This window comes from Cnephaeus nilssonii (assembly GCF_951640355.1).
Source record: "Cnephaeus nilssonii genome assembly, chromosome: 4".
NCBI classification, from domain to species: Eukaryota; Metazoa; Chordata; class Mammalia; order Chiroptera; family Vespertilionidae; genus Cnephaeus; species Cnephaeus nilssonii.
This window is the reverse complement of record NC_137075.1, coordinates 33,322,563-33,344,996: the sequence shown is the minus strand read 5'-3', so window position 1 is coordinate 33,344,996 and position 22,434 is coordinate 33,322,563. Positions and strand designations below refer to the sequence as shown.

Below are 22,434 nucleotides of genomic sequence, written 5' to 3'. Positions count from 1 at the left end.
CCTCCCCTAGCATATCACTAGTCATGCCATTTAGACCCTCTGATGTTTCTTCCCTAGAGATAATATCTAGGCTTCAGTTGTATTTCAGCTCCAGGCCCAGAAAAACAGCAAACCAGACGAGCAACACCAAAGTTGACCTCAGGACCCGCTGCGTTGAATAATGACCCTCTGCTGCCACCAATCAATCAGTGGAGACCACAACCCTGAAAGGACACACCTAGCAAGCTAATAAACATTCTACTGAGATCTTCCCCTGGGACCGTCCCTAAAATCTCTACCCTTAAAATCCTTAAGACCAGGACCCAGTGTGCTCTCCCATCCAGGACCACACCCACCCCATTCCCCCAAGGCCTAGGCTAGCATGGCACTATGTTTTATTCAAGCCAGTCCAGGCAGCTAGTGCAGCTGGACCTGGGCTATGGTGGAGGGAAGATGCCACAGCCTGAGTCCCAGAAGGCCAGGATCCTGCATTGCTGGAGCAGAGATTCACCAGAGTATCTTTCTGGGATCTCCCCTTCACCTTGAAGACCTGGTGGGGTTCCTGGAAGTAAAGCCCACAGAAGTGTGCCCGCCCCCCAAGACTGCATCCCTGGAGTTTCTAACTCTGATGCCAGTTCACACCCAGCCTCCAGCACAAGTTTATGGCTCCAGCAGCTTTTGCTCCAGGAAACTGAAAATGGCCCTTCAGCTATGCTACTTCTATAATGGGAAGCGTCACAGTTCGATATTTCTGTTATGGATGCCTTACATCTGTGACCTGGTCGGTTTTGCTTTTTGTTTATTTCAACTTCAGTGAAGTGACTCAGCCACTTAAGAATGTGCCCATCAAGGGATCTGGGCTCCATGTACCACTATTCCAAAAAATTCTATCCCCATTTCACCCGAGGTCCAAGTCAAATATTAGAATTACAGTTCAAAGCAAACAAGATTGATGGTGTAGTAGATAATCATATTGAAGATGCAGAAAAAGGCAACATGAAATTCTCTTCTGAACTGGGTATGATTTTTTTTAATATGTCTTATTGATTTTTTACAGAGAGGAAGGGAGAAGGATAGAGAGTTAGAAACATCGATGAGAGAGAAACATCGATCAGCTGCCTCCTGCACACCTCCTACTGGGGATGTGCCCGCAACCAAGGTATATGCCCTTGACCGGAATCGAACCTGGGACCCTTCAGTCTGCAGGCCAACGCTCTCTCCACTGAGCCAAACTGGTTAGGGCTGGGTATGTTGTTGTTGTTTTTTTAATGACAACCTTTTTTTATTTTTTTAATATTTTATTGATTTTTCACAGAGCGGAAGGGACAGGGATAGAGAGTTAGAAACATCGATGAGAGAGAAACATCGATCAGCTGCCTCCTGCACACCCCCCACTGGGGATGTGCCCGCAACCAAGGTACATGCCCTTGACCGGAATCGAACCTGGGACCCTTCAGTCCGCGGGCCGACGCTCCATCCACTGCGCCAAACCGGTTAGGGCTGGGTATGATTTTTAATGAACATGATCTGGAGTTGAGAGACTTGGGGTATCAGAAGCATGCCTTCAATACGCTTATTAGCAACCCCTTGGGCTACCACAGAGATATGCCAGATACACAGAATGCAGCATGTAAAGACAAGACATACCTTATGGATCTGCCGGTCGCTAGTGTTGTTATTTGTTTCTACAATGAAGCCTTGTCTGCTTTGCTGCGTACTGTGCACCGTGTCCTGGACTGCACACCAGCCCGGCTTCTCCATGAAATCATCCTCATGGATGGCAACAGTGACTTCATGATTTGAAAGGAAAACTAGATGAATTTGTCCAAAAGCACCTCCCTGGGAAAATTAAATTAATAAGAAACACAAAGCATGAGAGATTAATTCGAGGAAGAATGATAGGAGCAGCCCACGCAGCAGGAGACGTCCTGATGGTCCTGGACAGCCACCGTGAAGTGAATGTGACATGGCTGCAGCCTTTGCTGGCTGCCATCCAGGAGGACGGGCAGACGGTCCTGTGCCCAGTGATCGATATCATCAGGGCAGACACGCTGGCCTACAGCTCATCCCCTGTGGTGCCTGGAAGGTTCAACTGGGGAATGGACTTCAAATGGGATCTTGTTCCCCTTTCCAAGCTCAGAGGACCAGAAGGAGCTACTGCACCAGTAAAGTCACCTACAATGGCTGGAGGGCTGTTTGCCATGAATAGAAGCTACTCAGTGAACTCGGACAGTATGACAGCGGCATGGACATCTGAGGAGGAGAAAACTTGGAAATATCATTTTGGATTTGGATGTGTGGGGGTAAGCTTTTCATCATCCCTGGCTCCAGAGTCAGACACCTTTTCCAGAAAAGGCCACCCTATAGTTCCCCTGAAGGCCAGGCCACCACGACACACAACTCCTTGAGGCTGCCACAAGTTTGGTTGGATGAACATAAGGAGCAGTATTTTTCCTTAAAGAAGCTATGGAAATATCAGTGAGCTTGATGAATTGAGGGAGAAGTTGGGTTGTAAATCATTTAAATGGTATTTGGATAGCATTTATCCAGAGATGCAGATATCTGGGCCCAATGCCAAACCCCAGCAACCCATTTTTATCAACAGAAGGCCAAAATACCTAAAAATCCTTCAGCATGGAAGGCTTTATCACCTCCAGACTGGCAAGTGTCTGCTGGCCCAGAGATGCCCAAGTCAGAAGGCAGGCCTAGTAGTGCTTAAAGCATGTGACTACAGTGACCCAAATCAGATCTGGATTTATAATGAAGAGCATGAATTGGTTTTAAGAAACCTCCTTTGCCTGGATATGTCAGAAACTCAGTCATCAGACCCACCCCAACTCATGAAGTGCCACGGGTTGGGAGGATCCCAGCTGTGGGCCTTTGGGAAGAATAATCAGCTGTACCAGGTGTCAGTTGGACAGTGCCTGAAAGCATTGATCCACTGAGTCACAAAGGCTATGTTGCTATGGCAATCTGTGGTGGCTCCTCCTCACTGCAGTGGCATTCGGAAGGTTAAGGTGGATGCGATGGCTAGAATGGAATGCGTGTCCTCCTGGGAAGATTAGCAGAGGTGAAACAGCAGACATACTATACTGTCTTTATCAGAGCACCGAGCGACCATCAGGAGGTGAGGAAGTATGTGTCACCAAGACATTAAACATTTCTAGGCCGCTGTTAAGGAATTTCTTACTTATGGTAGGAAACCAGAATACAGTTTTAATATAAAGAGTCAGGTTTATACAGAAGGACAATACCTAGGAAATTGCTAGGTATGTTCAAATTTGTTTATGCTTCTTTTTAATCCCCTTTAATAATGGAATGGATTGAGTCATGATTTCCTTTCTTAGAAGACTTCATAGCAGACAGTTAATTTTAAACAAACTGACTGAATCCACACATCCTATCTAATAAAAGAGTAATATGCAAATTGACCATCACTCCAACACATAAGATGGCCGCCACAAGATGGCTGGCAGGGGAGGGCAGTTGGGAGGGACCAGGCCTGCAAGGGAGGGCAGTTGAAGGTGATCAGGCCTGCAGGAGAGGGCAGTTGGGGGCAACCAGGCCAGCAGGGGAGGACAGTTGGGGGAGACCCAGGCTGGCAAGGGAGGGCAGTTGGAGGGGAAGAGGCCTGCAGGGGAGGGCAGTTGGGAGCAACCAGACCTGCAGGGAAGGGCAGTTCAGGGCTACCAGGCCTGCAGGGGAGGGCAGTTGGGGGCAACCAGGCCTGCAGGGAAGGGCAGTTGGGGGGGACCAGGCCTGCAGGGGAGGGCAGTTGGGGGCAACCAGGCCTGCAGGGAAGGGCAGTTGGGGGGAACCCGGCCTGCAGGCAAGGGCAGTTGGGGGGAACCAGGCCTGCAGGGGATGGCAGTTGGGAGTGACCAGGCCTATAGAGGAGGACAGTTAGGGGCAACCAGGCCTGCAAAGGAGGGCAGTTAGGGGTGACCAAGCTGGCAGGAGGGGGCAGTTAGGGGCAATCTGGCCAGCAGAGAAGCAGTTAGGCATTTATCAGACTGGCAGGGGAGTGGTTAGGGGGTGATCAGGCTGGCAGGTAGTAGCGGTTAGGGGCAGATCAGGCAGGCAGGCAGGCAGGCCGGTGAGCAGTTGGGAACCAGCAGTCCTGGATTGTGAGAGGGATGTCCGACTGCCCATTTAGGCCCGATCGGGCCTAAACAGGCAGTCAGAGATCAGGCCTAAACGGGAAATCGGACATTCCTCGAAGGGTCCCAGATTGGAGAGGTTGCAGGCTGGGCTGAGGGACACACACACCCCATGCACGAATTTCATGCACCGGGCCTCTAGTTGTTTATAAGATCATATTTAAGAGGTGGTTAACTACTATAAATTATTTTGATGAATTATGGTACTATGTGCATTTAAAATAAAGAATCCTTTTAATTAAAAAAAGAAAAGAAAACCTTAGTATGGAGAACCCAGCACCTCTCCCTCCCAGGAGCACACCGCACACTTTTCCCTTCCACTCATCTTTCCCCTCCCTCTCCCCCCAGGCCCATCACCTTTACCTTCCTCACTTCTAAACTCCAAGGGCCCTTTCTTTACCTCTATAACGTTTTTCCTAAGCCCATTTTTTCTACAACTTACTTCTCCTCTGTGATTTTCCAAATAAATGTTCTTTTATAATTTGAGTCTTGGCTCTGAATTCTTTCCTAGCCAGAACTCAAGTACCAAGGTTGCTAAACTCAGGTCTGGTCTGACCCCACTGGTCTAACATCTGGTGCTGTTTCTTCTGTCCCCAACAGAGGAAAAATTAGAGAAAGGCTATAAACCTTAAATAGAGAAATCTCCCTAGTTAGTATTTTTAAGTGTGAACAATAAATGGTTAACTCAAAGTAAATGACAACAGCAGGAACTAATTTTAAGGCTGTACTAAAACCTGCCATGTTTGAAATCAGGAATAAATCATAGTTAAAGTTCACAGAAAAATAACTTCAGGAAATATTACAATTAGAGAGAAACCAAAATGGCGGCATAGGTAAGGACCTAAACTGCTGCCTTGCACAACAATTTCAAAACTACAACTAAAAGACAGAACGGACATCATCCAGAACCACAGGAAAGCTGGCTGAGTGGAAATTCTACAACTAGAAGGAAAGAGAAAAGCTCATGGAGAATCAGAGGAGCTGTAAAGGGCTGAGGTACGGAGACACGCACGCAGAGAGGAAGGGAGGCTGAGTACCTGGCTGGCTTTCTCTGGCGGGAGGGAGAAGGAAGCTCCCGACTGCACTGAACCCCAGTTCTGACTGCACTGAGCCCCAGTTCCAGGCGAAACCCTGTGGACCCAGGCTCATACGGGGGAAGTCTGGACTGTCAGGTAGAAAGAAAGGCACACAGAGACTCGGAGACTCAGGGAAGCCACGGTGGGCAGGGGTCTGGAGGTGTGCATGCAAGTGCGCGCAGAGAGGATTGACTGCTGAGCATGCCGCAGGCTTTCTCTAGCTGGAGGGAACCGGAAGCTCCCGACTGCGCTGAACTCCTGTTCCGGGCGAGAATCTGGGAATCCAGATTCATTGGGGAAGAAACTGGACTGTCTGGCAGCAGGCAAAAGTTGAGGGCAGCTTACTCTTAGAGGTGCTTGCAGTGATTACCGAGAGACACTGAGACCCAGGGGCCTCATAGGGCAGGGCTGCCAGGAAGCCAAGACTGTCTGCTCAGCCCTGAGACTCCGCCCATCCAAGCTGAGCACAGAGGCTTTTGCAATTTTGCAAGTCTGGTCCTATAAGGCTGTCTCCAGCACAGAAGTTCTCCTGGTGTAGACACAGCTGATACTCGCAGCCAATTGGCCTGGAGGTCAATTCCTCCCAGTGATACCAACAACAATCAAGACTTAACTACAACAAGGATGTACACACAGTCCACAAAGGGGTACACCAAGAGTGTCCACCTCAGGTAACTGGGGAGGCCGACCCACTGAGCCATATAGGACACCTAGCACACAAAGCTACCCTACCAACTCAGGGAAGCAGCGAAAATGCGGAGACAAAGAAACAGATCACAAATGAAAGAAATGGAGGAAAACAAATGACTGGATATAGAGTTCAAAACCACGGTTATAAGGTTTTTCAAGAATTTCCTAGAAAAGGCCGATAAATTTAGCAAGACCCTCGAGGATATGAAAAAGGACCAACTAGAAATTAAACATACACTGACTGAAATAAAAAATATTATACAGAGACCCAACAACAGACTAGAGGAACGCAAGAATCAAGTCAAAGATTTGAAATACAAAGAAGCAAAAAACACTCAACCAGAAAAGCAAAAAGAAAAAAGAATCCAAAAATTTAAAGATACTGTAAGAAGCCTCTGGGACAACTTCAAGCGTACCAACATCAGAATTATGGGAGTGACAGAAGAAGAGAGAGAGCAAGATACTGAAAACCTATTTGAAGAAATAATGACTGAAAACTTCCCCCACCTGGTGAAAGAAATAGACTTACAAGTCCAGGAAGTGCACAGAACCCCAAACAAGAGGAATCCAAAGAGGACCACACCAAGACACATCATAATTAAAATGCCAAGAGCAAAAGACAAAGAGAGAATATTAAAAGCAGCAAGAGAAAAACAGTTAATTACCTACAAGGGAGCACCCATACGATTTTCAGCTGATTTCTCAACAGAAACTATGCAGGCCAGACGGGAGTGGCAAGAAATATTCCAAGTGATGAATAGCAAGAACCTACAACCAAGATTACTCTACCCAGCAAAGTTATCATTCAGAATTGAAGGTCAGATAAAGAGCTTCACAGATAAGAAAAAGCTAAAGGAGTTCATCACCACCAAACCAGTATTATATGAAATGCTGAAAGGTATTCTTTAAGAAGAGGAAGAAGAAAAAAATAAAGATAAAAATTATGAACAACAAATACATATCTATCAACAAGTGAACCTAAAAATCAAGTGAATTAAAAATCTGAGGAACAGAATAAACTGGTGAATATAATAGAATCAGGGGCATAGAAAGGGACTGGACTTATAATTCTCAGGGGGAAAGGGGTATGGGGGGTGCAGGAAGAGATTGGACAAAAATCATACACCTATGGATGAGGACAGTGGTGGGGAGGTAAGGGCAGAGGGTGGGGTGGGAACCGGGTGGAGGGGAGCTATGGGGGGGAAAAGGAGAAACAATTGTAATAATCTGAACAATAAAGATTTATTAAATTAAATAAATAAATAAATAAATATTACAATTTAAAAAAAAAAGAAATAACTTCAGGCTTCTTTTTTTATTTGTTGTAGAGGCTCCTTTTTCCATCAACTCACAATACTTCTCTTTCTATTTGGCCTAAGGCTCGGTGATAAGTATCAACCAACAATAATAACAACTAGAAGTTCACCTATAACTTAGCATAATGCAAAAAGAAATTGTTTATAAGACCAGGTTATGGTTTTCCTTATTCTTATCCAGTCTCAATAAGATGATGATTTTTTTCTAGTGCACACTTGTTATTTGTGGAGAGACAGATCTTTTCATATAACCATAAACTCTACTTTCTGCATCTTGAATAACAAACATAAAATCTCCCAGAAACATTTTAATTTTTTTTAATATATGTATTTTTATTTATTTCCAAAAGGAGAGGGAGAGAGATAAAAACATCAATGATGAGAGAGAATCATTGATCAGCCTCCTACACACTCCACACTGGAGAGTGAGCCCATAACCTGGGCATACCCCCTGACTGGGTGTCAAAACTTAACCTCCTGGTTCATAGGTAGACGTTCAACCACTGAGCCACGCTCGCTGGGCTCCCAGAAACATTTTACCCTTCAAAATATAAATCATGCTAACTACCCCCTACATTTAAGAAGAGAGAAAAGCCTGTCAAACAAAGTAGGGCTTTTTCTTATATACAGAGCACTGCGAGCTACACTTCCAGAATTCTAAGAATATGACAAAATCAACACATAGCATTAGGTCGGGGGAAAGAGTCAGAAGAGAGAACTTGATCATACCTAAATAATAGAATTAATATATCTAAGGGATTAGAAATTGAAAGGTTAAAACTTAGAGAAATAAAGGGAAATGGAATGGCAAGATTTGTCAGGGTTTAACTGGCTAGGGAAATAAACTATATAGGGAACATTTGTCTCTTATAATATTGGTTGTTTAACCAGCCTCAGACACAAATATCTATCCCTTGCAAGCTGAGGAAGATTTTAACATCGAGGGGCATCATCCTACAAAGTCTGTCTGAGCAGCAATCAGCTTTTGGTTTCACCCACTATTTCTTCATGCCCCCTTCAAACTGCAATAGACATGTTGGAAATTAAGCTCAGTATATGCAGCCATCCAAACTGTTTTTGAAAAACTTAGAGCAAAAAGATGAGCAGAAAATTACATGTTTGACGATGAAAACCAAGAGAGGAGAGTTTTAGAAAGAGGATAATCGACAGTGTCAAATGCATACAGAAGTCTAAGAGAATGAGGGCTGAGAAAAACCCACTGTGCTTACGGCTAGGAAAGTAGGATTGTCTTTCAGTGAACAGTTTAAATGACAGATACAGGGGCTGAAGAACAGCAGAAGTCAAGAGAGTGGAACTAGAAGTGACTGTGCAATGAGAAAATGGCGTTCCATCCTTAAACGTGTAACAATAAAAGGATGAAAAAAATGGCCTGAGCTGCACCAAGGTCAAATGAAGGTTTGGGGGGTTTTGGTGTTTTTTGTTCTGTCTTATGTTGTGTTGTGTTATTTTCAGCACAGGGAAGAAGAGTATGCCTGCAGGCAGAGGAGAGAAGAGAAAATTGAAGATGAGTAAGCTAAACACATAAGAGATAATTAAGGGAGAAAATCTTTAATTCTAGATGTTTATAGCATCCATGAGGGAGAAAACAAAGAGAACTGAGAGCACAAGGATTGTTTACACTTAAAAAGAGGAAGTTCAGTTTATTGTCTGAGATAGGGAGAGAGAAAGAAACGGAGAATTATTTTGGAATGGATTGCAGGGGTGGAGAACCCTTTTTCTGCCAAGGACCATTTGGATACTCATTGAGTGATTGATTGATTGATTGATTTCAGAGAGGAAAGGACACGGAGAGAGAAACATCAATAATGAGAGGGAATCATTGTTCGGCTGCCTCCTGCACACCAACTACTGGGGATCGAGCCCACAACCCAGGCATGTGCCCTTGACCGGAATCAAACCTGGGACCCTTCAGTCTGCAGGCCGACACTCTATCCACTGAGCCAAACAGGCTAGGCCATTTGGATATTTATAACATCAATCACAGGCCATACAAAATTGTCAACTTAAAAATTAGCCTGCTCTATTTGGTCAAACATTTAATTAACTCGCCTCTAATGCCTTGGCAGAGCCAGACCAAATGATTTCGTGGGCCTTATATGACCCGAAGGCCGCATGTTCCCCATCCCTGAAAGGCTCATTTCACATGGTTTTTTCTTTACTTTTTCAGGAAAGTAGAAGGAAAGCAGAGGAAGGTACAGGTGCTGAGGAGCATCAGTCTGGGATAAAGGAGAGAAAAGGCTTAGAACCACTGTGGGCAGTAAACTACACACGTAATGGGCCCTGACACATAGTAGCACTAAGTGTAATGAGGAGATTCCCCAGTTCAGTAGGTAGTAAATTTTTCTTACAACGTTTGTAACCTTCTGCACTACCACTATAATATTAGTAATGGTAGACAGTTAGTTAGACAGACATGAGCAGAGCAAGGACAATGGGCCAGGTACAGAAGGTCACCACGGTGGAGAAAGACCCAAATGCCTCCCAAAGGACAATGGTAGGGTGGGACCTTGTCCCCGGGTGACCTTTCCTCCCCTAGCATATCGCTGGTCATGCGGTTTGGACCCCCTGACCTTCCCTCCCTAGAGATAACATCTAGGCCTCAGTTGTATTTCAGCTCCAGGCCCAGAAAAGCAGCAAAACCAGACAAGTGACACCAAAGCTGACCTCAGGACCAGCTCCATTGGATAATGACCCCCTGCCCTGGTGCTGGCCAATCAATCTGCGGAGACCCCTATCTTAAAAGGACACACCTGGAAAACTGCTGAATATTCTATTGAGATCTTCCCCTGGGACGGTCCCTAGAATCTCCACCCTTAAAACCCTTAGAAAGAGGACCAAGTGCACTCCCCGTCCTGGGAGCACACCCACACCATTTCCTTTTCCCTTCCCCATTCCCACCCCTACCCCCAGGTGCGTTACTGTTGTGGTAGAATGCACGGGAGAACCATCAGCCAGCACTCTGCGGGAGGAAAGTTTAACCTTATTTCACAGATCTGCTAGTCCAGGGGAATTCCGGATCCAAAGCCTGAACTGAACTCATGGGGAGGCTCTGACCTACATATCTCCTTCTGTGGGTGGCCCCTAGGGTCCCCACAGCTCCGCCCACGTCAGCTGTGGCAGGGCCCTGGGGTTAGGTGCTGCAGCTCTGCCCAAGTTAAGTCAGAGTGGGGAAGTAAGACTACATTTTTAACCAGATACTGAACTAGGTTGCAAACCCCCCATTTTCCTTTTCATTACCATTTGCCTTCCTCACTCCCAAGCTTCTAGGGTCCTTTCTTTGCCTCCATAACTCTTCCTCAGCCTATCTCTTCTACAAATTACTCTTTCTACCTCTGTGATTTTATAAATAAACTAGAGGCCCAGTGCACGAATCCGTGCATGGGTGGGGTCCCTCTTGGTGGCCTGCAGGGATCGGTGGAAACCCGCAGTCCAATGCCGCCTGTAGCTCCTACCTGCAGCTCCCGCTCATCCCAGCCCCACTGTGCCTGTCTCGGACTTGCACCCAAGCAGTCCCGTTCCAGAGAGGCTCACGCTGCCACAGCCGAGCTCCCCAGCCATGAGACCTGTGTCTGGCACCCTCCCAAGGGGAGTGGCCTGTGAGATCGGGCTGAATCTGGCTTTCGGACATCCCCCGAGGGGTCCCAGATTGGGAGAGGGTGCAGGCCAGGCTGAAGGACCCCACCGGTGCACAATCAGGCCAGGGAGGGACCACTGGAGGGCTCCAGGGCGTGTCAGGCCCATCTCACTCAGGCCCAATCGGTAGGGCCACGGCAGCAAGCTAACTTACTGGTTGGAGCATCTGCCCCCTGGTAGTAAGTGCACGTCATAGCGAACAGTTGAGCATATTACGCTTTGATTGGTTGTTCAGTTGTTCTGCCGTTCAGTCTATTTGCATATTACCCTTTTATTACATAGGAGGATGTTCTCTTATAGTTTGAGTACTGATTCTGAATGGGTCTCTCACCTGGTGCCATTCCCGCAGCCTACAACACGTCCTCTAAAAATCACCTGGACTCATATTGTGAAATCTTTCCTGTACAAAGTTAAGAACCCACACACCACCACCTGGTCCTAGGTAGACCCAGTGAGGGCCAGGTCCCCTCTCCAGTAATGTTTGTATCTTCAATTTTATAATTTTTGCTTTAATTTTACTGTTTTTCCTTTGTGAGTATACATGAGACCATTGTCAACTGTCTGCTCTTAGCTCCCCACACAACTCACCCAGGAATTCCTGTAGGCTTACAGTTTCCATCATCACATCAGTGCTGATAGTGAGAAAATATTTTCAACTCCTTATATCTCCCACAAACTCCAGTGGTGTACTTCCATCTATTTACAAGATGTTTATCTCTACTTGGATAGCCTAATGTCATTGCAAATTCAAAATATTCAAAATCAAACCCCAAACCGGACCCAAAATCCAGCTCCACAACAGTTACAGTCAGGATCCAATCAAGAGACGGAAACCACACCAATTATTTGAACAGAGAGCTGAATATAAAGAAGGGTTAAGTAGGTCTAAAGTTGTTAATTACGTAACTGTACGGGTTACATAGCAGTAGCAACTGCAGAAAGCAGCTCCCACCCTCACTGCTGAGGGAACAAAAGGAAGAGCTAGGGTTATTTGAACTTTGAAGCTTAGAGAAGGGCCCTGTCACAGTTCAGGTATCTGAGGAGGGAGCACAAGCCAAGTGATGCTGGTGTCTCTGAGGGGACGTGACAGGATTGCTTCTGAGAGTGCTGGGGAAATTGAAAACCGGATTCAGCGACGGCTAGGACAAGAACTGGTGGAGTGAAGAAGACTGCTGGGAGCTGCTCACAGAAAACACAACTAGATTAAGGTGACCAGACATCCCGCTTTTGGCGGTACAGTCCCGATTTTTAACAATTTGTCCCGCGTCCCGCGGCGTTTTAAAAAAGTCCCGATTTTTGGAAAGAATGCACGACAAGCTAGGGAACGGGGGAGAACGGGAAGGGAATATACGGTTTTCGGAGGCCATGTGGCTATTCAGCCAGGATATGAGTTTTATATTATTTTTGTTAATTTTATAATGTTAAACTTCAATAATAACAAATAATTGTTGAGAACTGATTATCGAGAACTGCTTATCAAAGTTCGCATTGTTGATCAGTTGTTAGAATTCGACCACCATTGTTTGGACTTAATGAGCAATGGCGTTTTTTGGGATTGGCAAGGACGAAAACATTTTGTAACTGTCTCTCAGACGATACACATCGTACTACGTGCTAGTAAGCTAGTTAAACAAGTGATGTCATTACAAATCAGCTATTCAGATAATTTAGGTAAGTAATTTATTTATTTATTTCATAAATACATAAATTTTCTTGAATTTAGCAGACAGTACTCGTATTATTTATATTTTATAGTGGCGGCAAAAAGTCTAGCGCCGGCCTTGAAAGTGACACTTACGACTTACGTTACGGCAAATTCAGAGGAAAAATAATACAAGTTAGTCTTGTTATTATTTAGAAAGAAATATAGGGTTAAAATTAAAATAATTTTTAAAATATAGTTACTTTATAACAATCAATTTAATTTATAAACTAACAATAAAATATGTTCATGTAATTATGTACCTACTTACTGTGTTTTTAAGCAATATGTATATAATAATTTATAATATAATTTTAAATTATTTTTTTAGATTTTTAACATAATGAGTAAGAAAAGAGGATGCAAATTCAACGATGATCTAAGAAGTGAATTTCCTTTTATTAAAAAAACCAAAAGCGATTACAATATAGACCAAATTTTTAATCAAGAATCCCCCCTCCCCCCCCCCCCCCCAACCGGGCCGAAACGGGTTTGGCTCAGTGGATAGAGCGTCGGCCTGCGGATGCAAGGGTCCCAGGTTCAATTCCGGTCAAGGGCATGTATCTTGGTTGCGGGCACATCCCCAGTAGGGGGTGTGCAAGAGGCAGCTGATCAATGTTTCTAACTCTCTATCCCTCTCTCTTCCTCTCTGTAAAAAATCAATAAAATATATATTTTTTTAAAATAATAATAACCCCCCCACCCCACCCCCGCGCGCCGGTCAATGGTGTCCTGCTTTACCAATGTTAAAATCTGGTCACCTTAAACTAGATAAGCAGCCCGCATGGAATAAACAAGAAGGAGCAAGTCATTTTTCCCACCTCTAGCCTTCCAGCTCCCTCTAGCACCCTCTCCTGGCAGAGTTGAATAGGGAGCCAGATGGCGAAGCAGAAGTGCAGTTTGTTGATTCCTGGCCCCACATCACAAAGCAGTTGAGTTTGGAGCAAAGAGACAATTACAGACTGTCTAAGCTATATTAGTCAGGTACAAGCAAGGAAACAGAACCCACGTGAAGTATGGCAGAGGAATTTTACCACAGGAATTGGTAAATAGAGAGGATGCAGGTGTCTGGGGAGCTGAGAGTCCAGGACCTACTGTGGGTTCTTGGCTTCATGGACAGAATTCAAACTCCAGCACAGAGTTCAAAGTGCAAGTGATTTTACTAGTGAAGCCATGAGACCGAATGGGCTACTTGACAGAGCAGCCAGCCCCCTTTAGAGGAATTTGCTTCCTTTATTGAGGTTCATTTAATTGGGTGTGGGGGTGGGGAGGGAGGGTATTTAATAAGGGGGAGGAGGGATATTCAGGATCTTCCAGGAAAGGGATGGAGATTTCTCAGAGGCGCTCCATCAGCCATTTTGTGTTCTTTTATGGGCTTTCCATTTCTGATCAGAGCAGCTCGGGGTGTGTTGTTTAGCATGCTAATGTATTACATGATCTATAATGAGGCTAGGGGTGACCATTAGGTGAAATTAGTCACCATGTTGGATCGAGCTGGTCTCTATGTGTTTTAAGCCATAAATCTGGTTGGGGGGGGGGGGGGGGGGGCGGATCTCTTACTGTCTTCTTAATAGTTCCTGTAGCTTTTATCCATTGCAACTATTCCACAGTATACATAGTCTCAGAAGGACTAAGCAGACAAATGGGGAAAAGTGAAGCAATCCAGAAATGGGCCACAGTGGGCAGCTGCTGTCACACCCTAGGCTGGAGGAACCATGGAAGGTGGTGGTGTTACTAGAGCCCAAGAATCTAAGGACATCCAGCCCTTGGCCAGTGTGACTCAGTTGGGCATCCTCCAGTGCACTGAAAGGTTGCCAGTTCAATTCCTGGTCAGGGTACATGCTTGGGTTGCAACTCTCCCAGGTGGGGGTCATGCAGGAGGCAGCCCATTGGTTGGGCTCTCACATCAATGTTTCTCTCTCCCTCTCTCTCTCTCTCTAAAATTTAATTTTAAAAAATCTTTTTTAAAAAATGGTTTCCTCTATGAAGCCATCCCTGGTGTTCTTTTAATTAGAAATAATCTCTCCTCAGAACTCCCAAAGCACTTTATTTGCATCTATCAAACAACAAATATTCATGCTGGGTTAAAAAATAGTCCTGGCCGGGTGTGACTCAATTGGTTGGGCATTGCCCCATACACCAAAAGGTCGCTGATTCAATTCCCGGTCAGGGCACATGCCTAAAGAGCCCCTGTAGTAGAGGCCTGCAGGAGTCAGCCAATCCACTTTCTTTCTCTCTCTAAATATCAATAAACTATTCTTTAAAATAAAAACATAAAATAATTATCCCGAAAACTAAGTTTTTCACTTGAAATACATAGAAAACTGATGCAAGAATGCTATTTCAACAGTAACTAATTCTATAAACTTTTTCCACTTATAAATCAAATTTATTGATGTATAACATAAAATTCACCTATTTAAGTGAATAGTTGTTGAGTTTTGATAAATGTATTCACCTATACAATCACCATCTTAATCAAGATATAGAATATTTCAAAACATCTCTGCTTTCCTGCCTGGTGCTGCCTCCTGCTACGTCTCAGCCAAGTCCTTGGACCCAGCTTCATCCTCCTCAGACTGTCCTGAGTCCCGGAGCCTGCCCAGAGCCCCAGCGTCGTGATTAGTGATGATGAACCAGGTTATGACCTAGATTTATTTTGTTATGCCTAATCATTACGCTGAGGATTTTGAAAAGGTCTTTATTCCTCATGGACTAATTATGAAAAGGACCCAATAGTTTGTTCGAGATGTGATGGAGATGTTAGGCCATCACATCCTAACCCTGTGCATACTCAAGGGTTGCTATAAATTCTTTGCTGACCTACAGAGTACATCAAAGCACTGGACCGAAATAGTGATAGATCCATTCCTATGACTGTAGATTTTATCAGACTGAAGAACTACAGAAATGACCAGTCAACAACGGACATAAAAGTAATCGGCAGAGATTGTCTCACAACTTGAACTGGAAAGAATGTCTTGATCGTTGAAGATATAAGTGACACTGGCAAAAACAATGCAAATCTTGCTTTTCTTGGATCAAGCAACATAATCCAAAGCTGATCACAGTCTCAAGCTTGCTGGTAAAAAGGACCCCTCCAGCCCGGCCTGTGTGGCTCAGTGGTTTAATGTGGACCCAAAACCAGGAAGTCACAGTTAGATTCCTGGTCAGGGCATGGGCCTGGCTTTCAGCTCAGTCTCCAGCAGGGGACGTGCAGGAGGCCGTTGATGGATGATTCTCATCATTGATGTTTCTATCCCTCTCTACCTCTTCCTTCTTCTCTCTGAAATCAATAAAAACATATTTTAAAAATTTTTTTAAAGGAGCCCTCGAAGTGTTGGATATAGGCCAGACTTTGTTGTATTTTAAATTTCAGACAATTTCTTATAGGGTATGCCCTTACTATAACGAATACTTCAGGGATTTGAATTGTGTTTGTGTTATTAGTGAAACTGGGAAAACAAAATACAAAGCCTACGTTGATAGTTTAATTTGACTTTGGAAACATCTGGAGTCCCATGTGAAATCACCAGTGAAATTCTCAGTCAGCTTATTGCATATATCTTCTAAGAATTTTATCTGTTTTGTATTTAAGATATAGAATATTTACTCTCATGCCCCTCTGCAGCCAATTCTGCCCTCACCACCCACACACAGCTCCAGGCAATCACTGATCTGCTTTCTGTCACTATAAATTAGTTTTACTGTTCTAGAACTTCATGTAAATAGAATTGGATTATGTATTTTTTGTGTCTGGCTTTTTTGAGTAAGCATAGTGTTTTCAACATTCACCCATGTTATTATGTGTATTAGTGGTTCATTACTTTTATTGCTGAATAGTATTCACACATTGATGACCATTTGAGTTGCTTCCGGTTTAGTGTTATCCTATCTAATAAAGAGGGAATATGCAAATTGACTGTCACATCATCACAAAGATGGCTGTGCCCACAGCAGAGATGGGGCTTCCGTAACACAAGATGGCTGCACCCACAGCAGAGGCCGAGTTCCCGTAAGGAGCCTTAAGGAACAATCAGCAGGGACCTGAGGCTGCGTGGCGCTGGGCGGGGGCAGAGGACCTGAGCCTGTGGCCCCTGCCTGGTGGGGCTTGACAGAGGACCTCAGGCCACGCCCTCCCGCCTGGCAGCACTTGACAGGGGACCTCAGGCTATGCCCCCCACCCAGCGGGGCTTGATGGGGGACCTCAGGGCACACCCCTCTCCCAGGTGACAGGCCAGGGACCTCAGGCCATGCCCCCCACCCGACGGGACTTGACAGGGGACCTGAGGCTGCACCCCCCCGCCCAGCATGGCTTGATGCGGATGGGGCCGGCTGGGTCTGGATCTCACCCAATGGGGGTGGGACTGGCTGGGTCTGGGTCTCGTGTGATTTTGAGGCACCACGGGTGGGCAGGGACTTGACTCTGGGTCCCACAGTGTGCTCCAGACCCTGACAGGAGGAAGATTTTCATATATATTTTACTAATTTTCTCTCATTTCTGACACTTCTATTATAGAGGAAGGGCAAATAGCAATCCTCTCTAATAAAATGGTAATATGCAAATTAACCATCACTCCGCTCCATAAGCCACGCCCACCAGCCAATCAGGGCGAGTATGCAAATTAACCCCAATCCAAGATGGCTACAGCCACAGTGAGCAAGGTTTCCCAGGTAACAGAGCAAGCCAAGCTTTCCATAGCCATTGCAGGCCTAAGCCTCTACTCAAGCTACAAAGTTTCAACTATAGAAGGTAAACAAGTTCAAACAAATGGTGGCAGAATGGAGCTTGAGAGAGCAGGCCAGGGTTGCTGGCGGCAACAGGGGAAGCAAAGCTTTCCGCACACCCTGGCCGGGCTCACCCGCTTAAGGCTACAAAGTTTCAATAGTAGAAGGTGAATTAACTGCCACAGAGATGGCTGCCACCCCGGAGGGAGCAGCAGGCTTGGCTCCACTCCAGGCTACAAAGTGTCAATTGTAGAAGGAAAATAAATTCCAGATACCAGGGCCTCTGCTTGGGTTGCCAGGGGGCGTGGCTGGCCTGCAAACCACCACAGGCCCCTCGCTCAGGCCGCTCCACGCCCCAAGGGAACCCCACCCTGATCCGGGACACCCTTCAGGGCAAACCAGCTGGCCCCCACCCATGCACCAGGCCTCTATCCTATCTAATAAAAGAGTAATATGCAGATTGATCATCACTGCAACACACAATATAGCTGCCCCCATGTGGTCAAAGATCCTGCCCCCATGTGGACACAAGATGGCCACTACAAGATGGCCAGCAGGAGAGGGCAGTTGGGAGGCACCCGGCCTGCAAGGGAGGGCATTTGGAGGTGATCAACCCTGCAGGAGAGGGCAGTTAGGGGTGACCAGGCTGGCAGAGGAGGGAAGTTGGGGGCAAACAGGCTGGCAGGGGAGCAGTTAAGCATCAACCAGGCTGGCAGCGGAGTGGTTAGGGGGTGATCAGGCTGGCAGGCAGAAGCGGTTAGGGGCAATCAGGAAGGCAGGCAGGCAAGCAGTTGGGAGCCAGCAGTCCTGGATTGTGAGAGGGATGTCCGACTGCCCGTTTAGGCCCGATGGGATCGGGCCTAAACGGGCAGTCGGACATCCCTTCAGGAGTCCCAGATTGGAGAGGGTACAGGCTGGGCTGAGGGACAACCCCCCGCCGTGCACGAATTTCATGCACCGGGCTTCTAGTATTAAAATATTTCCTCTGATTAATCCCCTTTTAATGTGTATGAATTTCGTGCACCGGGCCACTAGTTATGAATAAAGCTGCTGTGAACACTTATGTACAAGTCTTTTTTATATTTTTCACTTCTCTCAAATAAATGCCTAAAAGTAGAACTATTTGATGTACATTTAGTTTTTTATAAGAATCTGCCAAGTAATTATACCATTCTTCATTCTTACTAGAAATTTATGAAAGTGACACATCAAAATTACAACTAAATTATACATACTCACCAATACTTGGAATTGTCAATCCTTTCATTTCAGCAATTCTAGTAGATGTGCAGTGGTACACCATTGTGGTTTTATTTTGCATTTCTTTGATGACTAACAATAATGAGTATCTCTTCATGTGACCATTTCTTCTGATATCTACTTTTGTGAAATGTCTGATTAAAACATTTACCTTTCCATTGGATGGCTCTGCTTTTAATTAAGTTGTAAGAAAACTCATTTACATAGTGTAGATACAAATCATTTGTCAAATACATATATTGTGATTATTTTTCTCCCAGTCTGTGCTTTGCCTTTTAATTTTTCTAATAGTGTCTTTCAAAGAGCAGAGGGTTTTCAATTTTGATGAAGTCCTATTTATCAAAGTTTACTTTTATGACTAGTGATATTTTGTGTCCTATCTAGGAATTTATTGCCTATTCCCATGGTTTTCTTTTGTGCTTTCTTCTAGGAAAATTATAGTTTTAGCTTTAAGTTCAAGACTATGATCCAGTCCAAGTTAACTTTTATATGTAACGAGAGGCCTGATGCCAAAAATTCGTGCAAGGGGCTCAGCCCACACAGACACAGCAGCTGTCTCAGTCCTCTCAGCCCCAGCTTCGTCCAGAAGGCCGTTCTGCTGTTCGGCCATCTGGTCTAATTAGCATATTATGCTTTTATTATAACAGATTATTATAGATGTAGTACAAGCTAAAGGTTGGGGTCTGAATTTTTTTTCTATAGGGATATCCAGTTATTCCAGAACCTTTGTTGGAAAAACTTTCCTTTTTCCCTTTAAACTCCATTGGCACTTTTTTTTAAAAAAAAATCCCCACCCGAGAATATGTTTTTATTGATTTTCAGAGAGAGAGGGAAAGAAACATCAATTGGTTGCCTCCCATATGTGCCCTGACCAGTGATAGAAGCTGTAAGTAACCTAGGTATGTGCCCTGAGAGTGAACCTAAAACCAGGACTATGCTCCAACCAACTGAGCCATGCAACCAGGGGTCCCTTGGCACTTTTATTAAAATAAATTGATTTTATGTGTGGATTTATTTCTGGAAACTATTCTGTTCCTTTGATCCAAATGTCTATTCTTATGCCAGTACCACACTGTCTTGATTATTGATACTTTATAGTAAACTTTGAAATCAGATACTGTAAATCCTCCAACTTTGTTCTTTTTCAAAAAAAATTTGTCTATTCTAAGTGTTTTACATTTTTCATATAAATATATTAATTACTTATCAATTTCTATTGAATTTTTATTGAACTTGCTGTAAATAATTTTTAGAAGAATTAACATCTGAACAATACTGAGTCTTACAATCTATGAGCATGGTGTATCTCTCCATTTAATTAGGCCTTCTACATATTTTATCAGTAATGTTTTATAACTTTCAGTGTACAAGTTTCACATATATTTTGTCAAATTTGCTATTAAATGTTTCTTGGTTTTGATGCTCTTGTAAATGGTTTTATTAATTTTCACATTGTTCATTTTTAGTGTTTATAAATGAAGTTGATTTTTGTATATTGACCTTGTATCCTATACCCTGCTAAATTTACATATTAGTTCTAGTAGAATCTTTTTGTATATTCCTCAGAGCTTTTCCCCAAACTTTATTGAGATATAATTGGCATATATAATTAATAAGTTTAAGCTATACAATGTAATATTTTTATATACAGGTTGGGGAAAAAATAGGTTTACAGTTGTGAGTATGCAAAAATTTATTATTGTATTATTAATTATTATAAACCTACTTTTGACCCACCCTTTACATATATATTGCAAAATAATTACTACAATAAGATTACTTAACAGAGCCATCAGCTACCTCACATTGTGACAATGTGTGTGTGCACAGGCATGCGTGCACATATTGAAAACTTTTTTCCAGTGTTGAGGTATAACTGTGCCCAGTGTTAGGGCAAAGGTGTAATGGCCACCATAATAAGAAGGTATCGTCAGAGGGAAGAACAATACACGAAACTCCACAGAATAAAACAGAATGTATTAAAGGTTAATTTACTTACAGAGTTGTAGGTGAGAGTGGACAGATGACCCAGCAGTTCTGTGTAAATTAGCCTCTGCTAACAGACACCTGTTATAATACTTTTTTATTTATTTTTTGTTTTGTTTTAAAACTATGGAAAGACTTTATTATATTTTGTTACAGAAGTAGAAAATTTCAAAAATAATGTTTGGAACCACTGTCAAAAAGAAACATAACAGCCCCATTAAAAAAAAGCATTCTGGCATCTGTTAGAATTTTTCCTCAAGTTATGAAATGCAGCTTTCCAATGATGGTTATAATAGCCATGAATATCTATGATTTCAGAGGAATACTCTAATAATTTTTCTTCTTAAGACATGATGATGACTCATTTTTTTCTTTAATAGCTCCATCATTTCAGGAACTACCTTGAATAAATCTTCAGCTATTCCATAATCTGCCACTTGAAAAATACTGTTACAATATTTTTTAAAGTTTTTATTGAATTTATTGGGGTGGCATTGGTTAATAAAATTTTATAGATTTCAGGTGTACAATTTTACATAATCTGTATATTGTATTGTGTGTTCACCATCCCAAGTCAAGTCTCCTTCCTTCACCATTTATCACCCCCTTTCCCTCTTCTAGCTCCCCGCAGCACCCCTTTCCCTCTGGTAATCACCATACTGTTGTCTGTGTCTCTGAGGCTTTTTCTTTGCTTAATCCCTTCACTTTTTTCACCCAGCCCCTCTGTTACACTACTTTTAAAAAAAAATTTTTTTTATTGATTTCAGAGAGAAAGAGAGGTAGAAACATCAATGATGAGAGAGAATCATTGATCAGCTGCCTCCTGCACACCCCTACTGGGGATCAAGCTTGCAACCCGGAACGTGCCCTGACTGGGAATCAAACCTGTGACCTCCTGTTTCATTGTTCGACAATTAAACACTGAGCAACACCAGCTGAGCACAGTACTTTTTCATAGTATAACTCAGGTACCAATTTTTTTTTTCAAATGGAGCGTCCCACCATGTTCATAGATTGTAAAAGTCAGTGTTTAATTATGTCAATTCTTTTTTTTTTAATATTTTTTATTGCTTTCAGAGAGAGGAAAGGAGAGGAAGAGAGAGTTAGAAACATCAATGATGAAAGAGAATAATCGGTTGGCTGTCTTTTGCATGCCCCCTGGGCACATGCCCAAAACCTGGGCATGTGCCCTGACCAGGAATCGAACCATGACCTCCTGGTTCATGGATCAATGCTTAATCATTGAGCAACACTGGCCAGGCTCAGGTACAAATTGTTGACAAGACAATGGGACAAAGAATGCAGTACTGGCTAGGTGCCATACCTCTTGGTGGTCTTGTGATAAGTGATTATTATCATCAATATATCAGTTTAATACTTATCTCAATTGTCATGCCATTCCAGACATTACTAAAAAAAGTTTTATTGCTACATTTTTTGGAACACAGATAATCATCAACTAGAAGGCTTTGATATGCTTGCTAAAGCCAGTGAAGTTGGCCAAAGGTCACAGCATGAAATAAATCCAGGACACTGAGATGGAGTTAGTTGTATTAACATCTACATCTATACAAATTATATATAGCACAGTATAAGTGTCAGTTGTACAGCATAATGACTTGGCATATACATTGTGAAATGATTATCACAATAGGTTTAGTTAAAGTCCATCATCTCATATAGATACCAAAAAGCAATAATTTATTTTTGTGATGAGAACTCTTAGTATTTACTCTCTTAATAACTTTCAAATATACCATATAGCAATGTTAACAATAGTCATCATAGTGTACATTACATCCCCAGTATTTATCTATAACTGGAAACTTGAACCTTTTGACAACCTTCATCCAATTCCCCCCTACATGTGATAACCACAATCT

General features: G+C 43.6%; 2 pseudogenes across 2 annotated transcripts; both read left to right on the top strand.

Moving 5' to 3' along the window:
• Positions 1–704: 704 nt before the first annotated feature.
• On the top strand, positions 705–2,995 carry LOC307097616 (polypeptide N-acetylgalactosaminyltransferase 11-like; annotated as a pseudogene). Its single transcript has 2 exons — positions 705–997; positions 1,478–2,995. The product of its transcript is annotated as a polypeptide N-acetylgalactosaminyltransferase 11-like (transcript).
• Positions 2,996–9,673: 6,678 nt separating this feature from the next.
• LOC307097652 (hypoxanthine-guanine phosphoribosyltransferase-like) lies at positions 9,674–16,076 on the top strand (annotated as a pseudogene). Its single transcript has 3 exons — positions 9,674–9,736; positions 15,184–15,691; positions 15,916–16,076. The product of its transcript is annotated as a hypoxanthine-guanine phosphoribosyltransferase-like (transcript).
• The last annotated feature ends 6,358 nt before the right edge of the window (positions 16,077–22,434 follow it).